Here is a 27,227-nt window from a genome sequence, read left to right on the forward strand (position 1 = left end):
GCTTCCCCTTAATTTTTGAAGAAATTACTTTGTTCAAAAAGGTTAAACTATTGTCTTCTTTTGAGTCAACTACTCACCACATTTTATGCACTGCAGTGCTAGCTATCTGTAGCTTATGCTTTCAGTACTAGATTCATTCTTTGATCCTTTGATTGGGTGGACAAAATGTCAGTTCATGCAACAAGTGCTCTGGTAGATTGGAGGACATCCTCCAGAATTAGTCAAAATTACTGTGTACATCTATGGAAGGTGGTGAGAACCATGAGCCTCCTAGGTTCTGTACTGAAGTCAATGTACCCAGAGGAGGGTGGAAAAAGCTGTCCACCATAGTGCTACCCCAGAGAGTGTTGTTGAGGCTACTGCAGACCTTCATTGCAAAACATTGTGTTTTAATCAGTTATTTGGTGATGTGAATATATTTAGTATAGTTTTTAAAAACTTTTGAAAATGTTTCAGTATTTTTATTTTTATGAAATTCGCTGAGTAGGATGGTCCTTCCCTTCCTCCTCTGATGAGTCTCCACTGGTGTGTTCTCGTTGTATTTCTAGGGTGATGGTGACTTTGGCTCAATACTAGTTTGAGTTATAGGAGAATATTAAACATGCCCAGTTGAAAACCAAAATACAGTATATTCAGATCCTCCTCGTCTTCAGCTTTTAAGTGAACATTTGTATCTTTATACAGACTTGATTTAATTCATTCACGGTACAAACCCTCCCCACTTCACTTTCTATTGTATCTCTACAAGTAAAAACAACAGTAGATCTGGGTGTGGCTTTGCTGTTCACGTGTTCAACCTCATGTGGGCGCACTGAAGAGCAGGGTGTGTCCTTGTGACTGACTGACGGACTGACTGGTGATCGGTACACAAGTAAGGTGATAACTTGCATAACAATTGCTTTTTTACGTGACATGGGCTGTATTAGCTCGTGAGTCATGACCGCAGTAAAAATCTATGTGCTTGCTGAGTCACAGTTATCTCCTCTGCACTCTGGACATGCATTAGTAGTACCCAACTTGCTAATGATCATCAGGTCACTAATGGCCTGGTACTCAGAGATCTATTGTCCCTCCACCAGGTCCTAATGGCCTGGTACTCGGAGCTCAATTGTCCCTCCATCAGGTCCTAATAAACTGGCACTCAAAGCTCCATTGTCCCTCTAACCACTCTGACATCAATGCAAATGCAATCGAAAATCACATCAAACACTTATAATCAAAACAGTATGTGCTTTGATTGATCAATATGAAGAAAGAAGTTCAACAACAGGTTGAAACTGAGTGGAAAACATGGTCGTTGTGGATGTTGTTTCAAAGCTTAACACAACAAAATGGATAATGATTTCTAAGGTGGTGATAAATCCCTTATGCATATTAGAGTTTATGCATAGGCCTATATTAGAGCCATGGCCTGAAGAAATACCTGATTTAAAATAATGATTGTGCAATTATTCAATACATATATTCAATACATAGCCTACCACATATTACACGAGGCAGAAAAACACTTAAAAAAATACTAATTTAATATATCTTTGGTACATAATTGGTCTTGCCTAAATTAAACCGATTCAGAGTTAGCCTACAATTATAGTGCATTTGTATTTGATTTTGAGTAGCCTAGAAATAGGGCATGTTTTTATATTTTCATAATTAATTAATAGGCTGACATTACTTTTATCTATCTCACCACCGTGCATTTCTATCTCCTCTCTGCTCTTCTTCATTCCTTTCTCCAGCGCCCAGGGAGAAGGGGTCTCAACAGTTCAATTACATATGTTTCGCTGTGAAAACATGTTACTATCGATGTTCCCAAACAGATTTCACTTGGTTTCCCAAATTAAGCAACAGGGTAGGAGAGCCTATGGCATACAGAGTTTGGGCAGAATATCACCTGTTGCATGGCAACAAAAACTGGAGTAGCCTACTCAAAATGAGTGAAAGGAACTTGTGGGAAAGTTGCCTCCATTCTCTATTTGATTGTATACGGATTACATGTCTTTTTTGTATTGCACCGGTTCCTGCCCATTTGATAATAGGCCGTTCTAAATCAAAACAAATTGTAAATATTAGGAAAGGCAACAGTCTGATGGGTGAAAAATATGATCACTTGATGAGAGAACAGCGTGTGCAGCCTGAGGCAAGGAACAGAGCCTAGCCCACATCTTTTGATTTCTAAGGCGTTCTATGGTTTGTATCATTCACAATTGAAGTTGCCAAATAACTCTAAATCTAGCATATAAGACCTGTTTCAAATGATCACTCATCAAGCTCAACTTAGCCACTTCATATGTGCACTCTGACTCCGTAATGGGAAACATATCCTTTCTATTTTATTAAACTAAGTTAAATTATATTCTTCTTACTAAAATCATATAATATAAAATAATTGCATGGGACTTATAAGGATATCTTGTCTGCTAAATGAACAAGCCTAGAGCCTAGGCCAAGGCGCATAGCCAGATAACATACAGTCGGCCAACTCATATTCTGTTCTTCTGAAAAAAAGATTCTTCATATCATAATGTTTCTTTGGATCTGCCTAAAATAAATAATGGATTTATTGTGTGGTGTATATTCAATTGATTTACGTATATATATGTTGAAACGTAGATGTTCAACAGCTTGTATCCATCGAGGCCTGGAGATGCTATATGTGTTTATGTTAATGAATGGTCAATTACCATGAGACTGGCAGTCTTTTGACCGACATTAACCGACTGACAAAATGTCAGGACAACTATAGTATGTCCATAACCTGATAATCTATACAAATGTTAATTAATAACTTGCATTCACTTTCTCCCCTGGCCTATAGCAGTTCAAGCATGACTGTCTTTATCATGACTATCATTATCATGACTGTCTTTATCGTCACTGTGTTTATCATGAGTTTTTATCATGGCTGTCTTTATCATGGCTGTCTTTGTCACGGCTGTCTTTGTCACGGCTGTCTTTATCATGGCTGTCTTTATCACGACTGTCTTTGTCACGGCTGTCTTTATCATGGCTGTCTTTATCACGACTGTCTTTATCATGGCTGTCTTTGTCACGGCTGTCTTTATCACGACTGTCTTTATCATGACTGTCTCTGTCATGACTGTCTTTATCTTTACTGTCTCTGTCATGACTGTCTTTATCATGAATGTCTTTATCATAAAATACATCCCAATCTGCGGTCAAACGTCCACCCCTCATCACTGTCAAACGCTCCCTAAAACACTTCAGCAAGCATGCCTTTCTAATCCACCTGGCCCGGGTATCCTGGAAGGACATTGACCTCATTCCGTCAATAGAGGATGCCTGGTTATTCTTTAAAAATTTAGAAACAGGAATAGATATAGCCCATGGTTCACTCCAGACCTGACTGCCCTAGTCCAGCACAAAAACATCCTGTGGTGTACTGCATTAGCATCGAATAGCCCCTGCGATATGCAACTTTTCAGGGAATTTAGGAACCAATATACACAGGCAGTTAGGGAAGCAAAGGCTAGCTTTTTCAAACAGAAATTTGCATCCTGTAACACAAACTCAAAAAAGTTCTGGGACACTGTAAAGTTAATGGAGAATAAGAGCACCTCCTCCCAGCTGCCTACTGCACTGAGGCTAGGAACCACCAAAAATCTGTGATAATTGAATTTCAATAAGCATTTTTCTACGGCTGGTCACGCTTACCACCGGGCTACCCCTACCCCAGTCAACAGCACTGCACTCCCCACAACAACTTGCCCAAGCCTCCCCCATTTTCCTTTCACCCAAATCCAGATAGCTGATGTTCTGAAAGAACTGCAAAATCTGGACCCCTGCAAATCAGCCGCGCAAGACAATCTGGACCCTCTCTTTCTAAAATGATCTGCCACAATTGTTGCAACGCCTATTACTAGCCTGTTCTGTCATGCAGGTGAAAGAGGACCCAAAAGCGACTTGGCGAAAACAGAGTCTTTAATCCAGTAAAGTAAATACAAACAAAAAACACAACTTTCACTCGAAATGACGAGGACAAACTGGAGACTCGATCTTGAACAGCAGGTGAACAGCAGGTTGCCTCGGGAAGGCACTTGAACCAGACAGACTCAGACACCTGCTTACCACGCAGCATCTGAGGAAAACACGACACGACAGGGCGATACACAAACACAGCACGGTGAATTCTAGACAAGGAACCGACAGGACAGGAACGGAACACAAAGGAAGAAATAGGGACTCTAATCAGGGGAAAGGATCGGGAACAGGTGTGGGAAGACTAAATGATTGATTAGGGGAATAGGAACAGCTGGGAGCAGGAACGGAACGATAGAGAGAAGAGAGAGCGAGAGAGTGAGAGAGGGAGGGGAGAGAGAGGGATAGAAAGAGGGAAAGAACCTAATAAGACCAGCAGAGGGAAACGAATAGAATGGGAAGCACAGGGACAAGACAAGATAATAAATGACAAAACATGACAGTACCCCCCACTCACCGAGCGCCTCCTGGCGCACTCGAGGAGGAATCCTGGCGGCAACGGAGGAAATCATCAATGAGTGAACGGTCCAGCACGTCCCGAGACGGAACCCAACTCCTCTCCTCAGGACCGTAACCCTCCCAATCCACTAAGTATTGGTGACCCCGTCCCGAGAACGCATGTCCATGATCTTATGTACCTTGTAAATAGGTGCGCTCTCGACAAGGACGGGAGGGGGGAGGGAAGACGAACGGGGGTGCGAAGAAAGGGCTTGACACAGGAGACATGGAAGACAGGATGGACGCGACGAAGATGTCGCGGAAGAAGCAGTCGCACAGCGACAGGATTGACGACCTGGGAGACACGGAACGGACCAATGAACCGCGGAGTCAACTTACGAGAAGCTGTCGTAAGAGGAAGGTTGCGAGTGGAAAGCCACACTCTCTGGCCGCAACAATACCTTGGACTCTTAATCCTGCGTTTATTGGCGGCTCTCACAGTCTGTGCCCTGTAACGGCAAAGTGCAGACCTCACCCTCCTCCAGGTGCGCTCACAACGTTGGACAAACGCTTGAGCGGAGGGAACGCTGGACTCGGCAAGCTGGGATGAGAACAGAGGAGGCTGGTAACCCAGACTACTCTGAAACGGAGATAACCCGGTAGCAGACGAAGGAAGCGAATTGTGAGCGTATTCTGCCCAGGGAGCTGTTCTGCCCAAGACGCAGGGTTTCTGAAAGAAAGGCTGCGTAGTATGCGACCAATCGTCTGATTGGCCCTCTCTGCTTGACCGTTAGACTGGGGATGAAACCCGGAAGAGAGACTGACGGACGCACCAATCAAACGACAGAACTCCCTCCAAAACTGTGACGTGAATTGCGGGCCTCTGTCTGAAACGGCGTCTAACGGGAGGCCATGAATTCTGAATACATTCTCGATAATGATTTGTGCCGTCTCCTTAGCGGAAGGAAGTTTAGCGAGGGGAATGAAATGTGCCGCCTTAGAGAACCTATCGACAACCGTAAGAATCACAGTCTTCCCCGCAGACAAAGGCAGACCGGTAATGAAGTCTAGGGCGATGTGAGACCATGGTCGAGAAGGAATGGGGAGCGGTCTGAGACGACCGGCAGGAGGAGAGTTACCCGACTTAGTCTGCGCGCAGTCCGAACAAGCAGCCACGAAACGGCGCGTGTCACGCTCCTGAGTCGGCCACCAAAAGCGCTGGCGAATAGACGCAAGAGTGCCTCGAACACCGGGATGACCAGCTAACTTGGCAGAGTGAGCCCACTGAAGAACAGCCAGACGAGTGGAAACAGGAACGAAAAGGAGGTTACTAGGACAAGCGCGCGACGCAGTGTGCGTGAGTGCTTGCTTAACCTGTCTTTCAATTCCCCAGACTGTTAACCCGACAACACGCCCATAAGGAAGAATCCCCTCGGGATCAGTAGAAGCCACAGAAGAACTAAACAGACGGGATAAGGCATCAGGCTTGGTGTTCTTGCTACCCGGACGGTAAGAAATCACAAACTCGAAACGAGCGAAAAACAACGCCCAACGAGCTTGACGGGCATTAAGTCGTTTGGCAGAACGGATGTACTCAAGGTTCTTATGGTCTGTCCAAACGACAAAAGGAACGGTCGCCCCCTCCAACCACTGTCGCCATTCGCCTAGGGCTAAGCGGATGGCGAGCAGTTCACGGTTACCCACATCATAGTTGCGCTCAGATGGCGACAGGCGATGAGAAAAATAAGCGCAAGGATGAACCTTATCGTCAGACTGGAAGCGCTGGGATAGAATGGCTCCCACGCCTACCTCTGAAGCGTCAACCTCGACAATGAATTGTCTAGTGACGTCAGGAGTAACGAGGATAGGAGCGGACGTAAAACGTTCTTTTAGAAGATCAAAAGCTCCCTGGGCGGAACCGGACCACTTAAAACACGTCTTGACAGAAGTAAGAGCTGTGAGAGGGGCAGCAACTTGACCGAAATTACGAATGAAACGCCGATAGAAATTAGCGAAACCTAAAAAGCGCTGCAACTCGACACGTGACCTTGGAACGGGCCAATCACTGACAGCTTGGACCTTAGCGGAATCCATCTGAATGCCTTCAGCGGAAATAACGGAACCGAGAAAAGTAACGGAGGAGACATGAAAAGAGCACTTCTCAGACTTTACGTAGAGACAATTCTCTAACTCTCTGAAAGGAATGTCATGTTTCCGAACCCATGCTTCGTCCATGAAACAACCCTCAGCCCCAGAGTCTATCAAGGCACTACATGTAGCACCCGAACCGGTCCAGCGTAGATGGACCGACAAAGTAGTACAGGATCTTGATGGAGAGACTTGAGTAGTTGCGCTCACCTGTAGCCCTCCGCTTACAGATGAGCTCTGGCTTTTACTGGACATGAATTAACAAAATGTCCAGCAACTCCGCAATAGAGGCACAGGCGGTTGGTGATCCTCCGTTCCCTCTCCTTAGTCGAGATGCGAATCCCTCCCAGCTGCATGGGCTCAGACTCTGAGCCAGAGGAGGGAGATGGTTGCGATGCGGAGCAGGGAAACACCGTTGATGCGAGCTCTCTTCCACGAGCCCGGTGACGAAGATCTACCCGTCGTTCTATGCGGATGGCGAGAGCAATCAAAGAGTCCACATCTGAAGGAACCTCCCGGGAGAGAATCTCATCCTTAACCACTGCGTGGAGTCCCTCCAGAAAACGAGCGAGCAGCGCCGGCTCGTTCCACTCACTAGAGGCAGCAAGAGTGCGAAACTCAATAGAATAATCCGTTATGGACCGTTCACCTTGGCATAAGGAAGCCAGGGCCCTAGAAGCCTCCCTACCAAAAACTGAACGGTCAAAAACCCGAATCATCTCCTCTTTAAAGTTCTGGAACTTGTTAGAGCAATCAGCCCTTGCCTCCCAGATAGCTGTGCCCCATTCTCGAGCCCGGCCAGTAAGGAGTGAAATGACGTAAGCAACCCGAGCTCTCTCTAGAGTATGTGTTGGGTTGGAGAGAGAACACAATCTCACACTGCGTGAGAAAGGAGCGGCACTCAGTGGGCTGCCCGGAGTAGCAAGGTGGGTTATTAACCCTAGGTTCTGGAGGCTCGGCAGGCCAGGAAGTAACAGGTGGCACGAGACGTAGACTCTGGAACTGTCCAGAGAGGTCGGAAACCTGAGCGGCCAGGTTCTCCACGGCATGGCGAGCAGCAGACAATTCCTGCTCGTGTCTGCCGAGCATGGCTCCTTGGATCTCGACGGCAGTGTAACGAGCGTCTGAAGTCGCTGGGTCCATTCCTTGGTCGGTTCCTTCTGTCATGCAGGTGAAAGAGGACCCAAAAGCGACTTGGCGAAAACAGAGTCTTTAATCCAGTAAAGTAAATACAAACAAAAAACACAACTTTCACTCGAAATGACGAGGACAAACTGGAGACTCGATCTTGAACAGCAGGTGAACAGCAGGTTGCCTCGGGAAGGCACTTGAACCAGACAGACTCAGACACCTGCTTACCACGCAGCATCTGAGGAAAACACGACACGACAGGGCGATACACAAACACAGCACGGTGAATTCTAGACAAGGAACCGACAGGACAGGAACGGAACACAAAGGAAGAAATAGGGACTCTAATCAGGGGAAAGGATCGGGAACAGGTGTGGGAAGACTAAATGATTGATTAGGGGAATAGGAACAGCTGGGAGCAGGAACGGAACGATAGAGAGAAGAGAGAGCGAGAGAGTGAGAGAGGGAGGGGGAGAGAGAGGGATAGAAAGAGGGAAAGAACCTAATAAGACCAGCAGAGGGAAACGAATAGAATGGGAAGCACAGGGACAAGACAAGATAATAAATGACAAAACATGACATGTTCAACCTCTCTTTCTCCGATCGTCTGAGATTCCCAAAGATTGGAAAGCTGCAGCGGTCATCCCCCTCTTCAAAGGTGGAGACACACTAGACCCAAACTGCTACAGACCTATACCTGTCCTATCCTATATCTATCCTTTCTAAGGTCTTCGAAAGCCAAGTTAACAAACATATCACCGACCATTTTGAATCCCACCATACCTTCTCCGCTATGCAATCCAGTTTCCGAGCCGGTCATGGGTGCACCTCAGCCACGCTCAAGGTCCTAAACGATATCATAACCGCCATCGATAAAAGACCATACTGGGCAGCTGTATTCATCGACCTGGCCAAGGCTTTCGACTCTGTCAATCACCACATTCTTATCGGCAGACTCAACAGCCTTGGTTTCTCAAATGACTGCCTCGCCTGGTTCACCAACAACCGATCGCTGCCCACACCTGCCTGCCCGTCCAGCATCACTACTCTGGACGGTTCTGACTTAGAATATGTGGACAACTACAAATACTTGTGTCTGGTTAGACTGTAAACTCTCCTTCCAGACTCACATTAAGCATCTCCAATCCAAAATTAAATCTAGAATCGGCTTCCTATTTCGCAAAACAAAGCATCCTTCACTCATGCTGCCAAACATACCCTCGTAAAACTGACTATCCTACCGATCCTTGACTTCACCGATGTCATTTACAAAATAGCCTCCAACACTCTACTCAGCTAATTGGATGCAGTCTATCACAGTGCACCCCAGTATCTCTACTTGTACACTCATCTTCTGCACATCTATCACTCCAGTGTTTAATTGCTATATTGTTATTATTTTGCCACCATGGCCTATTTATTGCCTTTTCCTCCCTTGTCATTCCTCATTTGCACACATTGTATATACACTTTTTCTATTGTATTATTAACTGTATGTTTGCTTATTCCATGTGTAACTCGGTGTTGTTGTTTGTGTCACACTGCTTTGCTTTATCTTGGCCAGGTCGCAGTTCTCATCTAGCTTACCTGGTCCAATTTGTAAGTCGCTCTGGATAAGAGCGTCTGCTAAATGACTTAAATGTAATGTAATGTAAATAAAAGTGAAATATATATATTTTTTTAATATAGCTTTCATCAACTGCATGTGTGTGATACCATGTATAAAATGAGGAGGTACTGTAAGCAACACCATAATTAAAATGATTGAAATACTAATAACTGTCAATAGTACCATTGTGTGTAATCAAGTGCCCATCTATTACTTCAGAATGTGACTCATTGAATGAATGTGACTCGTCGCTATAAAAGCTATAACATAACGCTGAATACAGTAATTAGTAGTAATCCCTTTGACAGTATTTGAATGAATTGAAATAAAGTCTAAAAACAGAACCTAGATTGAGAACGATTACAGCTGAACTATAACTTAGACTCAGAGCAAACGTTGTTACTCTTTAAAAACATGTATTCTATTTTACCTACATACAGTTGCAGAACAAAGGTGCCTCCTTAGTCGGGTCCTTTCTGGGTCAGGTAGGGTGTGGCCAGGCAAGCCAATAGCTGTGGGGCATAAACAGAAACCGCAGAAACCAGTCCTGACCATGTACACATAGTACAATGGAACAGAGCCATGGCTGTGGAATCGATGCTGGCAGTGAGTCATGGGATCTTTAAACTCTATAGTGCCAGAGGGGTTAGAGTGTGAGAGTTACAGAATGTGGGAGAGAAACAGGGTTTAACTATACAATACAGCCCTGATGTCCCTCTGACAGACTGAATAAAAGGTGTGGTCCTACCAGGGCTATTCAACAGGTAGGACCAGGGTAGTTTAGTTTAGTTAGACAATACACATCATCAGTAGGCATTCTAGTTAGAGGATGGTACAGTTAGTTTTGCCAGATATGACTGTGGGAGAATTGAGAAACTCATACAAGATTTGAAAAGTAGAGTGCTCTACTCACGGTGGTGCACAACCATAAATCAAGACACAGACCACATATGGTGTCCTCCATAATTATTGGGACAGTGAAGCATTTTTTCTTCTTTTGTCTATATACTCCAAAAGTTTGGATTTGAAATCAAACAATGACTATGAAGTTAAAGTACAGACTGTCAGCGTTCATTTCTTGGTATTTTCGTCGCTATGAACCATCTAGACCTTGTGACATTTCATTTTATGTTTCAGATTATTTTGTGTCCAATAGAAAGGAATGGTGAATAAAGTATTGTGTCATTTTGGAGTCACTATTATAAATAAGAGTATAATATGTTTCTACATTCATGTGGATGCTACCATGATTATGGATGTAAATTAATTGTATAATGATGAGTGGGAAAGTTAGACACACAAATATCATATCCCCCCCAACAAAAAGAAATGCTAATCTTTCCTGTTTTTGTAATGGTGAGAGGTTAGCATGTCTTGGGGATATGATATTTGTTTGTCTGCAACTCTCTCACTCATCAATCAAGCAAGCACATGTATTCATATAGCCCTTTTTACATCAGCAGATGTCACAAAGTGCTTATACAGAAACCCAGCAAGGTGGCTAGGAAATGTGTAGGCCGTCATAGTAAATAAACATGTGTTCTTAATTGACTTGCCTAGTTAAATAAAGGTTAAATAAAATAAAAAAGGAAAACTCGCTAGAAAGGCTGGAACCTAGGAAGAAACCTAGAGAGGAGCCAGGCTCTGAGGGGTCCTCGTCTGGCTGTGCCGGGTGCAGATTATAAAGAGTACATGGCCATTTAGGCCAGATCGTTCTTAAAGATGTTCAAATGTTCATAGATGACGTTCATAGGGTCAAATAACAATTACAGGGGTTGTAGAGGGTTCGACAGGTCAGCACCTCAGGAATAAATGTCAGTTGGCTTTTCATAACCGAGCATAGGTCGAGACAGCAGGTGTGGTATAGAGGGAGGGAGGGAGAGAGAGAGCAAGGGAGGGAGACTCGAAGGCAGCAGGTCTGGGACAAGTTAGTACATCTGGTGAACAGGTCAGGGTTCCAACTGTTCTGCCACAGGTAGAAACAGCAGCCCGACCAGCTGGACTGGGGACAGCCAAGAGTCATCAGGCCAGGTAGTCCTGAGGCATGGTCCTAGCGCTCAGGTCCTCCAGGAGGGAAGGGAGAGAGGGAGAGAGAGAATTAGAGGGAATATATTTAAGTTCACAAAGGACACGAGATAAGACAGGAGAATTTCACCAGATAGGACAGACTGACCGTATCCCCCCCCCCCGGTACTTAGACTATTGCAGCATAGATTCTGGAGGCTGAGAAGGGAGGGGTCAAAGGACACTGTGGCCCCATCCGACGATACCCCCGTATAGGGCCAACCAGGCAAGATATAACCCCACCCACTTTGCAAAAGCACAGCCCCAACACCACTAAAGGGATATTTACATTTACATTTAAGTCATTTAGCAGACGCTCTTATTCAGAGCGACTTACAAATTGGTGCATCAACAGACCAACTTACTAGCCTGAGACACGTCTGAGTATATCCCTCGAAGAGCACCAACACCGCACATGCCGAGGGAGCGCAAGACTGGGCAGGAAGATCAAGTCAGTGACTCAACCCATTCAAGTCGAACATACTGTAGCGCAAAGAAGCCTGTCACGACGTGACGCACCCGTCCTAGCGACGGCACGAAAGAGCACTTGTAAGCCAGTGACTCAGCCCCTGTAATAGGGTCAGAGGCAGAGAATCCGAGTGGCGACAGGGGAGCCGGCCAGGCAGAAACAGCAAGGGTGGTTTGTCATTCCAGTGCCTTGCCGTTCACCTTCGCACCCTTGGGCCAGAATACACTCAATCATAGGACCTACTGAAGAGATGAGTCTTCAGTAAAGACTTAAATGTCAAGACATGGTCTGCATCTCTCACATGGATAGGCAGACCATTCCATCAAAATTGAGCTCTGTAGAAGAATGCTCTGCCTCCAGCTGTTTGGTTAGAAATCCTAGAGACAATAAGGAGGCCTGCGTATTGTGACAATAGCGTACATGTAGGTATGTACGGCAGGACCAAATTGGAGAGATAGGTAGGCGCAAGTCCATGTAATGCTTTGTAGGTTAGCAGTAAAACCTTGAAATCAGCCCTAGCCTTAAAATGAAGACAGCGTAAAGACGCTAACACTGGAATAATATGATACCTGTCATGTTTTGTCTTAGATTGTCTTGTCATTTTGCTTTTCCCTCTGTTCGTTTTCCCCCTGCTGGTCTTTTTAGGTTCGTTCCCCTTTTTCTCTCTCTCTTCCTCTCTCTCTTCTCTCTATCGTTCCGTTCCTGCTCCCAGCTGTTCCTATTCCCCTAATCAATCATTTAGTTTTCCCACACCTGTTCCATATCTTTTTCCCTGATTAGAGTCCCTATTTCTCCCCTTGTTTTCCGTTCCTGCCCTGTCGGATCCTTGTCTATTGTTCACCGTGCTGTGTCTGTGTATCGCCCTGTCGTGTCGTGTTTCCCTCAGATGCTGCGTGGTGAGCAGGTGTCTGAGTCTGCTACGTTCAAGTGCCTTCCCGAGGCAACCTGCAGTTCTTGATCGAGTCTCCAGTCTGTTCTCGTCATTACGAGTGGAATTATGTCTTATGATTGTAGATTTACTTTACTGGATTAAAACTCTGTTTTCGCCAAGTCGCTTTTGGGTCCTCATTCACCTACATGACAGAAGGATCCGACCAAAGAATGGACCCAGCGACTACAGACGCTCGTAACACTGCCGTCGAGATCCAAGGAGCCATGCTCGGCAGACACGAGCAGGAATTGTCTGCTGCTCGCCATGCCGTGGAGAACCTGGCCGCTCAGGTTTCCGACCTCTCTGGACAGTTCCAGAGTCTTCGTCTCGTGCCACCTGTTACTTCCTGGCCTGCCGAGCCTCCGGAACCTAGGGTTAATAACCCACCTTGCTACTCCGGGCAGCCCACGGAGTGCCGCTCCTTTCTCACCCAGTGTGATATTGTGTTCTCTCTCCAACCCAACACATACTCTAGAGAGAGAGCTCGGGTTGCTTACGTCATTTCACTCCTTACTGGCCGGGCTCGAGAGTGGGGCACAGCTATCTGGGAGGCAAGGGCTGATTGTTCAAACAATTACCAGAACTTTAAAGAGGAGATGATTCGGGTTTTTGACCGTTCAGTTTTTGGTAGGGAGGCTTCTAGGGCCCTGGCTTCCCTATGCCAAGGTGATCGATCCATAACGGATTACTCTATAGAGTTTCGCACTCTTGCTGCCTCTAGTGACTGGAACGAGCCGGCGCTGCTCGCTCGTTTTCTGGAGGGACTCCACGCAGTGGTCAAGGATGAGATTCTCTCTCGGGAGGTTCCTTCCAGTGTGGACTCTTTGATTGCTCTCGCCATCCGCATAGAACGACGGGTAGATCTTCGTCACCAAGCTCGTGGAAGAGAGCTCGCGTCAACGGTGTTTCCCTGCTCCGCATCGCAACCATCTCCTTCCTCCGGCTCAGAGACTGAGCCCATGCAGCTGGGAGGTATTCGCATCTCGACTAAGGAGAGGGAACGGAGGATCACCAACCGCCTGTGCCTCTATTGCGGATTTGATGGACATTTTGTCAATTCATGTCCAGTAAAAGGCCAGAGCTCATCAGTAAGCGGAGGGCTACTGGTGAGCGCTACTACTCAGGTCTCTCCATCAAGATCCTGTACTACTATGTCGGTCCACCTACGCTGGACCGGTTCGGCTGCTACATGCAGTGCCTTGATAGACTCTGGGGCTGAGGGTTGTTTTATGGACGAAGCATGGGCTCGGAAACATGACATTCCTCTCAGACAGTTAGGGAAGCCAACGCCCATGTTCGTCTTAGATGGTAGTCATCTCCCCAGTATCAGATATGAGACACTACCTTTAACCCTCACAGTATCTAGTAACCACAGTGAGACTATTTCCTTTTTGATTTTTCGTTCACCTTTTACACCTGTTGTTTTGGGTCATCCCTGGCTAGTATGTCATAATCCTTCTATTAATTGGTCTAGTAATTCTATCCTATCCTGGAACGTTTCTTGTCATGTGAAGTGTTTAATGTCTGCTATCCCTCCTGTTTCATCTGTCCCCTCTTCTCAGGAGGAACCTGGTGATTTGACAGGAGTGCCGGAGGAATATCATGATCTGCGCACGGTCTTCAGTCGGTCCAGAGCCAACTCCCTTCCTCCTCACCGGTCGTATGATTGTAGTATTGATCTCCTTCCGGGGACCACTCCCCCTCGGGGTAGACTATACTCTCTGTCGGCTCCCGAACGTAAGGCTCTCGAGGATTATTTGTCTGTTTCTCTTGACGCCGGCACCGTAGTGCCTTCTTCCTCTCCTGCCGGGGCGGGGTTTTTTTTTGTTAAGAAGAAAGACGGTACTCTGCGCCCCTGCGTGGATTATCGAGGGCTGAATGACATAACGGTTAAGAATCGTTATCCGCTTCCCCTTATGTCATCAGCCTTTGTGATTCTGCAGGGAGCCAGGTTCTTTACTAAGTTGGACCTTCGTAATGCTTACCATCTCGTGCGCATCAGAGAGGGGGACGAGTGGAAAACGGCGTTTAACACTCCGTTAGGGCATTTTGAGTACCGGGTTCTGCCGTTTGGTCTCGCTAATGCTCCAGCTGTTTTTCAGGCATTAGTTAATGATGTACTGAGAGACATGCTGAACATCTTTGTTTTTGTCTACCTTGACGATATCCTGATTGTTTCACCGTCACTCGAGATTCATGTTCAGCACGTTCGACGTGTACTCCAGCGCCTTTTAGAGAATTGTCTCTACGTGAAGGCTGAGAAGTGCGCCTTTCATGTCTCCTCCGTCACTTTTCTCGGTTCTGTTATTTCCGCTGAAGGCATTCAGATGGATCCCGCTAAGGTCCAGGCTGTCAGTGATTGGCCCGTTCCAAGGCCACGTGTCGAGTTGCAGCGCTTTCTAGGTTTCGCTAATTTCTATCGGCGTTTCATTCGTAATTTCGGTCAAGTTGCTGCCCCTCTCACAGCTCTTACTTCTGTCAAGACGTGCTTTAAGTGGTCCGGTTCCGCCCAGGGAGCTTTTGATCTCCTCAAGAAGCGTTTTACGTCCGCTCCTATCCTCGTTACTCCTGACGTCACTAAACAATTCATTGTCGAGGTTGACGCTTCAGAGGTGGGCGTGGGAGCCATTCTATCCCAGCGCTTCCAGTCTGACGATAAGGTTCATCCTTGCGCTTATTTTTCTCATCGCCTGTCGCCATCGGAACGCAACTATGATGTGGGTAACCGAGAACTGCTCGCCATCCGCTTAGCCCTAGGCGAATGGCGACAGTGGTTGGAGGGGGCGACCGTTCCTTTTGTCGTTTGGACTGACCATAAGAACCTTGAGTACATCCGTTCTGCCAAACGACTTAATGCACGTCAAGCTCGTTGGGCGTTGTTTTTCGCTCGTTTCGAGTTTGTGATTTCTTATCGCCCGGGTAATAAGAACACCAAGCCTGATGCCTTATCCCGTCTCTTTAGTTCTTCTGTGGCTTCTACTGATCCCGGGGGGATTCTTCCTTATGGGCGTGTTGTCGGGTTGACAGTCTGGGGAATTGAGAGACAGGTTAAGCAAGCACTCACTCACACTGCGTCGCCGCGCGCTTGTCCTAGTAACCTTCTTTTCGTTCCTGTTTCTACTCGTCTGGCTGTTCTTCAGTGGGCTCACTCTGCCAAGTTAGCTGGCCATCCCGGCGTTTGAGGTACTCTTGCTTCTATTCGCCAGCGCTTTTGGTGGCCTACTCAGGAGCGTGACACGCGCCGTTTCGTGGCTGCTTGTTCGGACTGCGCGCAGACTAAGTCAGGTAACTCTCCTCCTGCCGGTCGTCTCAGACCGCTTCCCATTCCTTCTCGACCATGATCTCACATCGCCTTAGACTTCATTACTGGTCTGCCTTCGTCTGTGGGGAAGACTGTGATTCTTACGGTTGTCGATAGGTTCTCTAAGGCGGCACATTTCATTCCCCTCGCAATGCTTCCTTCCGCTAAGGAGACGGCACAAATCATCATCGAGAATGTGTTCAGAATTCATGGCCTCACGTTAGACGCCATTTCAGACAGAGGTCCGCAATTCACGTCACAGTTTTGGAGGGAGTTCTGTCGTTTGATTGGTGCTTCCGTCAGTCTCTCTTCCGGTTTTCATCCCCAGTCTAACGGTCAAGCAGAAAGGGCCAATCAGACGATTGGTCGCATACTACGCAGCCTTTCTTTTAGAAACCCTGTGTCTTGGGCAGAACAGCTCCCCTGGGCAGAATACGCTCACAACTCGCTTCCTTCGTCTGCTACCGGGCTATCTCCGTTTCAGAGTAGTCTGGGTTACCAGCCTCCTCTGTTCTCGTCCCAGCTCGCCGAGTCCAGCGTTCCCTCCGCTCAGGCGTTTGTCCAACGTTGTGAGCGCACCTGGAGGAGGGTGAGGTCTGCACTTTGCCGTTACAGGGCGCAGACTGTGAGAGCCGCCAATAAACGTAGGATTAAGAGTCCTAGGTATTGTCGCGGCCAGAGAGTGTGGCTTTCCACTCGTAACCTTCCCCTTACGACAGCTTCTCGTAAGTTGACTCCGCGGTTCATTGGTCCGTTCCGTGTCTCCCAGGTCGTCAATCCTGTCGCTGTGCGACTGCTTCTTCCGCGACATCTTCATCGCGTCCATCCTGTCTTCCATGTCTCCTGTGTCAAGCCCTTTCTTCGCACCCCCGTTCGTCTTCCCCCCCCGTCCTTGTCGAGGGCGCACCTATTTACAAGGTACGTAGGATCATGGACATGTGTTCTCGGGGACGTGGTCACCAGTACTTAGTGGATTGGGAGGGTTACGGTCCTGAGGAGAGGAGTTGGGTTCCATCTCGGGACGTGCTGGACCGTTCGCTGATTGATGATTTCCTCCGTTGCCGCCAGGATTCCTCCTCGAGTGCGCCAGGAGGCGCTCGGTGAGTGGGGGGGTACTGTCATGTTTTGTCTTATATTGTCTTGTCATTATGCTTTCCCTTCTGTTCGTTTCCCCCTGCTGGTCTTATTAGGTTCGTTCCCTTTTTCTATCCCTCTCTCTCCCCCTCCCTCTCTCTCCTCTCTCTATCGTTCCGTTCCTGCTCCCAGCTGTTCCTCATTCACCTGCATAACAAATCTTTGGGTTGTCCGAGGATTTATTGCTCGCCTTCTGATAATCCTTGGTTGAGGTCTGAGCAGATTATTTGATGCGATTGCAATGGTGGTCCGATAGTCCAGGATTATGAGGAAAAACATTTAGATCCACAATATTTATTCCACGGGACAAAACTAGATCCAGGTTATGACTGTGGCAATATGTAGGTCAGGAGGCACGTTGGACAAAATCCAGTCGATGATGGCTCCGAATGCTTTTTGGAGTGGGTTTGTAGACTTTTCCATGTGAATATTGAAATCCCCCAAAATTAGAATATTATCTGCCATGACTACAGGGTTCCGGGAACTCAGTGAGGAACGCTGTATACTAGCCAGAAGCTATAAAAAGTGATTGAGTTGGCTGCATAGATTTCCTGACTAGAAGCTCAAAAGACAAAAAAAATGTGTTTTTGTGAAATTAAATTTGATGTCATAAATGTTAGCACCTCATTAACACTTCATTATTCATCATTATTCACGATTCATTCAGGATGATCTGTAATCATGGTAGCATCCACATTAAAATGTAGAAGTGTTTAGAAGCATGTTCTATTCTTATTTACAATACAATGACTCCAAAATGACACAACACATTATTTATGAGTATTTTTGATCCCCTAAAATCACATTTCGACTCATCAGACCAAAGGACAGATTTCCACCGGGCTAATGTCCATTGCTCGTGTTTATTGTCCCAAGCAAGTCTCTTCTTCTTATTGGTGTTCTTTAGAAGTGGTTTCTTTGCAGCAATTTGACCGTGAAGGCCTGATTCCTCTGAACTGTTGATGTTGAGATGTGCCTGTTACTTGAACTCTGTAGCATTTATTTGGGCTGCAACCTGAGACTGGTAACTCTAATGTACTTATCATATGCACCAGAGGTAACTCTGGGTCTTCCTTTCCTGTGGAAGTCCTCATGAGAGCCAGTTTTATCATAGCGCTTGATTGTTTTTATGACTTTCAAAGTTCTTGAAATTTTCCACATTGACTGACCTTCATTTCTTAAAGTAATGATGGACTGTCATTTCTCTTTGCTTAGTTGAGCTGTTCTTGCCATAATATGGACTTGGTCTTTTACCAAATAGCTCTATCTTCTGTATACCAACCCATACCTTGTCACAACACAATTGATTGGCACAAATGTGTTAAGAAGGAAAGAAATTCCACAAATTAACTTTTAATTTTAATAACTTTTAACCTGCAAATTGAAATGCATTCCAGGTGACTACCTCATGAAGCTGGTTGAGAGAATGCCAATAAAGTGCAAAGCTGTCAGCAGCTTGGTTACTTTGGTGGCTACTTTGAAGAATCTCAAATATAACAAATATTTTGATTTGTTTCATAATGTTTTGTTTACTACATGATTCCATATGTGTTATTTTATAGTTTTGATGTCTTCACTATTATTCTACAATGTAGAAAATACTAAAAATAAAGAAAACCCCTTGAATGAGTAGGTGTCCAAACCTTTGACTGGTACTGTATGTGTTCATACAAAGGGGATGTTTGTCTCTACACTTTGTGTATCTAAAGAATCAGTTACGGAATGCCGATGGACATGGGTGGGGTTTCAGGTGAATCTAGTGACGGACAGCGGCTCTATGTTGTTTGTTTGGATCAGTTCCGTGTGACTGGGTTGTATACAGCTACAAACAACAGGAAATATTATGAACGGTAAAAGGGCGAGGCTAAGGTGAGGAGGTATATTTTAGTTAACACGCAAACAAAATATTGCGTGCTATATTTATATAAAGAGTACAACAAAAATGTTACTAAAACCAGAGACTGCATGTCACTAGCTCAAACTCAGTGTAAAGTACATTCTAGTAGGAAGAAGAATAATAAAGCTATTGTTTTGCTTTCAAAAGGCTTGTGAAATGATGTTTGTCTTCTCTGTCAGTTTAAGTTTATATTGTTTTATGGGTGATTGCACAGTAGGCTCATCCTGCGAGTTGGGTGTACACCACTGTTCTATTTAACACATATTCTACCAGTCGAATTGACTGAGAAGAGAACACATTGCTATTTATAGCAACAACCTGGACATGGTTGCAGTAGAGAGGTGAGGGGGTGAAAGAGGAGACTGGAAAGCTGGGATGATTAGATGGCCATTATGACCGTAGGAGGTCCAGATTGGGAATTTAGCTGGGACACAATCTTAGTACACTAGATTGTGTGGTCTGTCAACTTTTTTGGAGGGGAGAAGACAGGCAGAGGTCAGTTTACATAGTTCATACGTTTTCTCCATGGGGTTACTGCATGTTCATTCCTGTGAAACCTGCACATTCTTTGATAATTGCAGAGGAGGGACAGACATAAATCAAATTGATAAATGCTGAAAATCATACATTAACCGTCATTGTCAGGGCATGAGAAAGACACTCCTGTGGTTTTATCTGGGTGTGGCTTTCTCCTTTGAAGAGGAAAGCTGCAGGGCACACAAGAACAAAACGTTTCTCACTCTCTCTCACTCTCTCACACACTCGCTCTCACTCTCTCTCTCACTCTCTCGCACACTCTTAGAAACATGTGTGTACAAAAGAAAGTGGGGACTAGAGGGATGACAGTGGGACATGGCTATGCCATTTACCCGCCCGAGTTTCTATGTCTAAACCCTGAGTTGTGTTACAGACACACTGGTAATCCGTAGAGTACGTGGAGAAAAGGCTGAAGTTTTGTGAAGATGAGAGGAAATCACTCATATGAGTGAGAGTGTGAGCAGGAGAACCAGGCAGATGGCCTCAGCTAATTAGTTTCTCACTCATTCATTCACTTATAACTTACATATCAGAAACTTGGACTGATACATCTTGCCGCAACTGCCACGTAACTAGTACATGCCATACAGAGCCTAGAGAAAGTCTACACACCCCATGCACAATCTGCACATTTTGCTGTCTTAAAATCACATCCAAAAGTGATTCAATTGGATTTCATTCCTACCAATCTACATACTGTAACCTACTCCACAAGTGAAAGAAAATGTATAGAATATTTTGCGTCTTCACACCCCATGGTTAATACTGGGTGGAAGCACCTTTGGCAGCCATTACAGCTGTGAATAATACAATTCTAAAACACTTTAGACGGCTCTTAGGCCAACGTTTATCCATTGTTTTTGGACTTGAGACTGGAGCACTCAGGAACACTCAACGCCTCTTGGAAAGCCATTCTTAAGGATCTTTGGCTGAAAAATACACCTTTTTAGCAGTGCTTTGCACCGTTCATATTAAAGTTGATATTGACAAACTCCCCAGTCCTTGCCGGTGACAGGCATACCCATAAGATGATTTTGCCATCACAAAGCTTGAAAACACACAGGGTTTCAACCTGCGTTGTTGACGTCAGGATCAAAATAAATATGAAAAGAGCAAAGCCCAGGTTTAAAAAAAAAAAACCTGCCTCAGTCTTCTGAAAACCTAACTCTGGGATAGTTTTATTTTTCAGCTGGACAATTACAATTTTTCCTTCACTTTTAAAATGACGATTAGGTTGTGTATATAATATATAATTTAACACATATTTAGAATACATTTTAAAGCAGCAAAATGTGAAGACTGTGCAAGGGGTGTGTAGACTTTCAATAGGCACTGTAACTACAGTGTTTAAATGTCACTTTTTGATTTTGACATCTTCTAATAAGACCATGTTGACTGAGAGCTAGCTAGCTATATTTCTTTTAAGCATCTTCACCTATGTCACAATATTGCATTCTACTGCAAATCATTAACATAACTTGCATTGGCTTGAACAAATGTAAATCAACTTTTCCATGTACAACATGTGAGACTCAAATTGTAACCGGGATGGAATTTTCTGGTTATATGGAAATATGCAAACAAGCAATAGCTTGTTCTTGCACGCTGCAGATGTCAAGTACCCTGCCAAGGTGTTAAGGGAAAAGAACAGGGCCCACATTCACAAAACCTTTTTACGAAGAAATGTCTTCTTAACTGACTTCAGAAGAAAGTTAAGCAAAGTTGCTATTCCTCAAATGTTATTGGAAATGTTCTTATGTTTCTCCTTAAGCAAGATTCTTGAACATAAAGTTATTGTAAATGTTGTTAATTCCAAGAAAATCAGGGCAGTGAGCGGAAAACACAATTGAACATGTTTAATTATTTTTTTACCCCTTTTTCTCCCCAATTTCATGGTATCCAATTAGTAGTAGTTACAGTCTTGTCTCATCGCTGCAACTCCCTACGGACTCGGGGGAGGTGAAGGTCGAGAGCCATGTGTCCTCCGAAACACAACACAACCCAGCCAAGCCACACTGCTTCTTGACACAATGCCCCTCCAACCCGGAAGCCAGCCGCACCAATGTATCGGAGAAAACACTGTACACCTGGCGACCTGGTCGACATACACTGTGCCCAGCCCACCACAGGAGTCGCTAGTGCACAATGAACATGTTTTAGAACAGTAATCTCAGTAAGAAATATGCTAACATGATTGCCATTGCCATTGCTAGCTAGATAGCTAGTTAAATTGTCAACTAGAAACAAAAGTTTGTAAGAAAACAATTAATTATTAAGATATTGTTGAGGAATTGCACTTACGAACTATCTTATAAACATATTTTTTTCTTAAGAAGCTTCTAGTGTTTTGTGAATCTGGGCCCAGTACTTTATTCCCATCCGGGGTGAGTTTTCCTGGAGTAATGACTCCTCCCATGGTGGCTATAGAGTGGTACTTTTGTCGGTCCTGCAGACTCCTACTGTTGATGGAAAATGCATGAAGTTGAGTGAAACTTAATACAATGGTAAACTGAGTATGTGCATATTTTCACAAAAAACTATTAAGGAACAATGGACTGTTGCGTTGAAGGAAAAGAAAAGTAGATTTTCTTGCGAGATATCGGTGTGTGAGTAAAAGACAGGTCTGTTTGGGGAGAATGTTGTGTGGGTGTCATGCGAAAAATCCAATTTTACCGTAAAGTTTCAATTAACTGCATGCATCTCTGCAACTTGTTTCTTGGTAAGATAACATGTGCAGGAAATATGCATTAGGTGTGTCAATCAATATGCTCAGGAAATATGGCAACGCTCACCTGTCACAGCATGTCAAAGTTATACTGCGTGTGTTAACTGACTGATTGACCTACCTGGGGCTAATAGAAGCTGGCGTGTCCATGCTTTCAACCAGACACTTTTACGGGAGAGGAATTCCAACTCTTTATGGGTGTGTGCACATTTATATGTCTGTGTGAGTTCCTGCAAGCGCTGTGCAGGCAGAAGCCATATATAGAGTGAGATGGGGAGAGTGGAGTTACGCAACAATATTATATTTTCAATTTTTGCGTATCCACAAATACAGTACATATCTATCGATCCTCTTCCATCTCCTTCTGCGTCCTAGCGTGTTAATAGTGGGGGGAGTAGCCCTGCTGTGTCCCAACATGAGGTAATGACTACCTGTATTCCTCCCTTCTGCCTCTCCCATCCATGTCCACCTCCCACTCTCCCTCCACCCTTCCGCCCTGTGCAGCATAAAAAGGGAACAGTGCCTGGGCCGTGCACCACACTCCCTCTCCTCATCCCAGGCAGGCAGACTCGCTTTCAGCAGCCATGTCCTTCTCCAGATCTAGCATGTCCTACAGCAGCAGCGGCGGTGGAGGCGGAGGTGGCACCATGTCCATGAGGTCTGGAGGTGGAGGTGGAATGGGTATGGGAATGGGCTCCTCCCGCTTCTCCTCGATGGGTGGTGGTGGTGGAGGAGGCCGTGTCACTGCCATGAGGGCCGGCAGTGTGTATGGAGGAGCAGGAGGCTCTGGGGTGCGCATCTCTAGCTCCTCGTTCGGTTCCGGCGGCGGAGGTGGTGGTTATGGTTTCGGAATGGGAGGGGTGGTGGCGGCGGCGGTGGTGGCTTTGGTTTCGGCATGGGAGGGGGTGGTGGTGGTGGCGGTGGAGCCGACATTAATGTGTCCGCCAACGAGAAGGCCACAATGCAGAACCTGAACGACCGCCTGTCCACCTACTTGGAGAAGGTGCGCCTGCTAGAGACGGCCAACGCCGAGCTGGAGCTGAAGATCCGTCAGTTCATGGAGAGCAAGACGTCCCCCAGCGCTCGCGACTACTCTGGCTTCTACGCTACTATCGCCGACCTGCAGGACAAGGTATGTGACGTGTTTCCTAGATGAGAAGAGCACGGCATGTCAAAACATGATAATGTCTGCAAAGTGACAATGTTATCCTTTGCTAGAGAGTACAGGTGACATCGACTTGTTTTTCCAACAAGTTACTGAGACATTGAAAATGCTCAATTATATACATTTGTTATAATTGATTCAACCAAGGCACCAAAGATAGATGCAAAGACAGTATCCATATTTGCAGCTGAATCATTGAAAATTAAGCTGATCATTGAAGCTATTCCTTCCTCTCTCTTAAGAGCCCCTAGGCGATTGCAGAAGGCACAATTTGTTTCCTTGATCCATACTTTACAATGATCATAAAGACGACTGTTTCCCTGTAATGCAATTATGAGCTATTATTTACAGTGCAACTGAAACTCAGAATTCAATGATTACAATGTGGGATCACTGTGTGTACTGCATTCGTGTCAAATTCCACGCATGCCCCATCCTGATTTTGTATGCCATCCTCCACCTCTCAGATCCAGGCTGCCACTCGCGTAAACGGAGGCATCTATCTCAGTATCGACAACGCAAAGCTCGCTGCAGACGACTTCAGAAACAAGTAAGTACATCCAACACTATCCACAGATACAGTACACTGCTGGCACATTACATTAACCACTTGGAATAACCCCAAATCTGTAAAAACTCGCATACTGTTTTTTATTACATTTTGTGTTGAATCTATAAAAAGGAAACCAAATGACATTACCCTTCACCTCCACCATAACCACACACCCCCAACAGACATATCAGAAGCCTGGTGTTACTTTCTGTTATTTTCCCCAAACTTAATGGAATAATATAATCTATAACCCCCCTGCTCTTCTCACAGAGGAACACATTCAGGCAGTTCTTTGACCTAAGCTCTCTCCATCTCTCAGGTATGAGAACGAGCTGGCCATGCGTCAGTCAGTGGAGGCGGACATCGCCGGGCTGAAGAGGATGCTGGATGAGATGACCATGGCCAGATCTGACCTGGAGATGCAGATCGAGGGACTGAAGGAGGAGCTCATCTATCTCAAGAAGAACCATGAGGAGGTGGGTGTGGGCTGATGGGACATATTCATACAGTCCCTTAATATATTACATCTATTGACCATGTCAACCTGCTATGGGTCTTCACTAGAACACCATTGCTGTCTTTCTAGCACATCTGTATCAAGCAATAGTGTTCAAATGTATAATGAAGACAGAGGGCAGGTCAAGTTGTTACCATCAGGCAGAAGTTAGTCACTTCTTAGTCCTTTAAACTCACCTCTATGTTTTTCTCCAAAGGAGCTGCTGGCCATGAGGACTCAGATGACTGGACAGATCAACGTGGAGGTGGACGCAGCACCACAGGAGGACCTGTCCAGAGTCATGGCTGAGATTCGTGAGCAGTACGAGGCCGTTAGTGTCAAGAACCAGCGTGACCTGGAGGCCTGGTTCCAGACCAAGGTAGAACCTTTAGAACCCCTAAACGATGTTCATGGTGTAGATGTTCCTTTACTTCTAGTTGGTAACATTGTCACATTCTATCATGAGCTGAAATGTTGTGTTTTACAGACAGAGACGTTGAATAAGGAGGTGGCGTCCAGCACAGAGGTTCTCCAGACCTCCAAGTCAGAGATTTCGGAGATCCGTCGCACACTGCAGGGCCTGGAGATTGAACTGCAGTCACAGCTCAGCATGGTGAGCTGTAATTACAAACATCTGACCAAGGACCACAGTTTAGGGCACATTACTTACACAACGTTCTGCAACTTTCTGCAATAATCAACATTTGACTCTTCTATCATTCTCTACCATCCCTCAAGTATCTCACTTTCACCTGGACTCTAACACTATCCCTCAAGTTGTTGTAGCCAGGCACCACTCCATTACTATAGCTAACATCTACCTGCCTTCACATTCAATTACTAGAGATAACTTTTTCAGTATGACAGTAAACATTCCAAATTCCAAACCTACTCCCACAGTTTTTGACCCATCATCTCTATCTCTCCCGGCCAATAGAAAGGCTCCCTGGAGAACACGCTGGCGGAGACGGAGGGCCGTTACTCCATGCAGCTGGGACGCCTCCAGAGCCAAGTGACCAGCCTGGAGGAGCAGCTAATGTCTCTCCGCAGCGACATGGAACGCCAGGGCCAGGAGTACAAGATGCTGCTGGACATCAAGACACGCCTGGAGATGGAGATCGCTGAGTACAGGAGGCTGCTGGACGGAGAGGCTAGCGGGTAAGGCAGGAAGCGATTGGACAGAGGGGGGGCAATGAGACAGATAGGGATGGGGGAGGAGAGTGCTACATCTTTGTGGGATGGGAAGAGGGGTGACAGGGGACCTTGAACCACTTGAAAATGAATTGATTTTTTTAAATTTAAAATCAATGTTAATTTGAAGTTGACCTTACTATGAACCATGGTTACTTTTGACATGAATCTACGTGACCTTTTATTATATACTTATTATGATCATAGATGCTAATTATGCTAACCATGAGTTTTCCTTCCTCACAGCCTCAGCTCCTCGAAATCCGGCCACGGCTCCTCCAGCTCTCACGTCAGCTCCTCTAGCTCCGGCGTCAGCTCTGCTGTCAGTTCCTCCAGCTCCATCCCCAGCTCCTCCACACGCAAAGTGGTGATCGTCACAGAGGAATTGGTGGACGGCAAGGTTGTCTCCACAAGTGAAACCAAACATACCTCTTAATGTCCCACATACACAGCGAGCACTGCAGCAAGCAACGGGTTAACCCCATAGAAATATAATTACTAGAATGGGTATAGGAAATGAGAGGCCAGCACATGGAATATTACTGCTCCACAGTGTTTTGTTCAGGCAACCTAAAATACAACTTATACAAAGTCTTTGTCAGATGAAAATCCCTATTTTCGTTATCGGTCTTATTTGTTAATGGAAGCTCTGGTTATCTCTAGTTTAAGATGTGAATTCCATCCTCCTATTCTTTCTAGAATGGCAAAAGCCCATCAAATACCCACCATGGAACATTGATTTGAAGGGGGATTTATTTTCTGGTAATTCTATTTCTATGGTTAACACCTCCAGAACAACATATTCTACTACATCTGGATGGGACACCAACAACAAACCCCATTGTGAATACAATAAAGATGCTCTGACTTGCTGACACCATCATCCTGTTTTCTGTGTCTTTCAACTTGATGTATCTGATCTGGCATGCTCCTATACATCTGACTATCATACAGGGTGTCATCTTTTGCAAATGAGGCCAATTCTATGGTCTTGAGAAAGTGTCAGTATGATCTTGAATATATTTATGACATTCAATGGGACTGAGTTTTATTCTAGGAAAACACATTTAAAATATTGATAGTAGAAATGTTGAAAGTTGTCAGCAAAATTATATCATTATATCTCTATTAAGAGAAATTCAGAGTGCTTAGATTCAGAGTTATATATCTACTGTATAGAGAGTGTTTGTGGAGTCAACTGTAGAGCTGGAAACCATGTTTTGGTGGAAAGATTTAGATTTGAAAACAATTAATTTGACATTAGATGACAGATTGAATCTATTATGACATCCATTCTCAAAGATTCATATTATTAGTCTATGATAAAGAATGAATATCTCTATAACAAGTGAAACCACACAGCCCATTCTCATTGAACCACATAATCTTTATTGATGGTTACGTTGACAAATTATTACTTGATCTCATCCACATTCACA

At 45.3% G+C, this 27,227-nt stretch overlaps 1 pseudogene across 1 annotated transcript; it reads left to right on the forward strand.

Annotated features, from left to right (window-relative positions):
* Window positions 1-22,946: 22,946 nt before the first annotated feature.
* Window positions 22,947-26,671, forward strand: LOC124004094 (annotated as a pseudogene). The gene is made up of 7 exons (XR_006833312.1): window positions 22,947-23,515; window positions 24,016-24,098; window positions 24,421-24,577; window positions 24,815-24,976; window positions 25,085-25,210; window positions 25,535-25,755; window positions 26,035-26,671. The product of XR_006833312.1 is annotated as a keratin, type I cytoskeletal 13-like (transcript).
* The last annotated feature ends 556 nt before the right edge of the window (window positions 26,672-27,227 follow it).

The sequence above is a fragment of the Oncorhynchus gorbuscha genome, linkage group LG18, assembly GCF_021184085.1.
Source record: "Oncorhynchus gorbuscha isolate QuinsamMale2020 ecotype Even-year linkage group LG18, OgorEven_v1.0, whole genome shotgun sequence".
Lineage (NCBI taxonomy): Eukaryota > Metazoa > Chordata > Actinopteri > Salmoniformes > Salmonidae > Oncorhynchus > Oncorhynchus gorbuscha.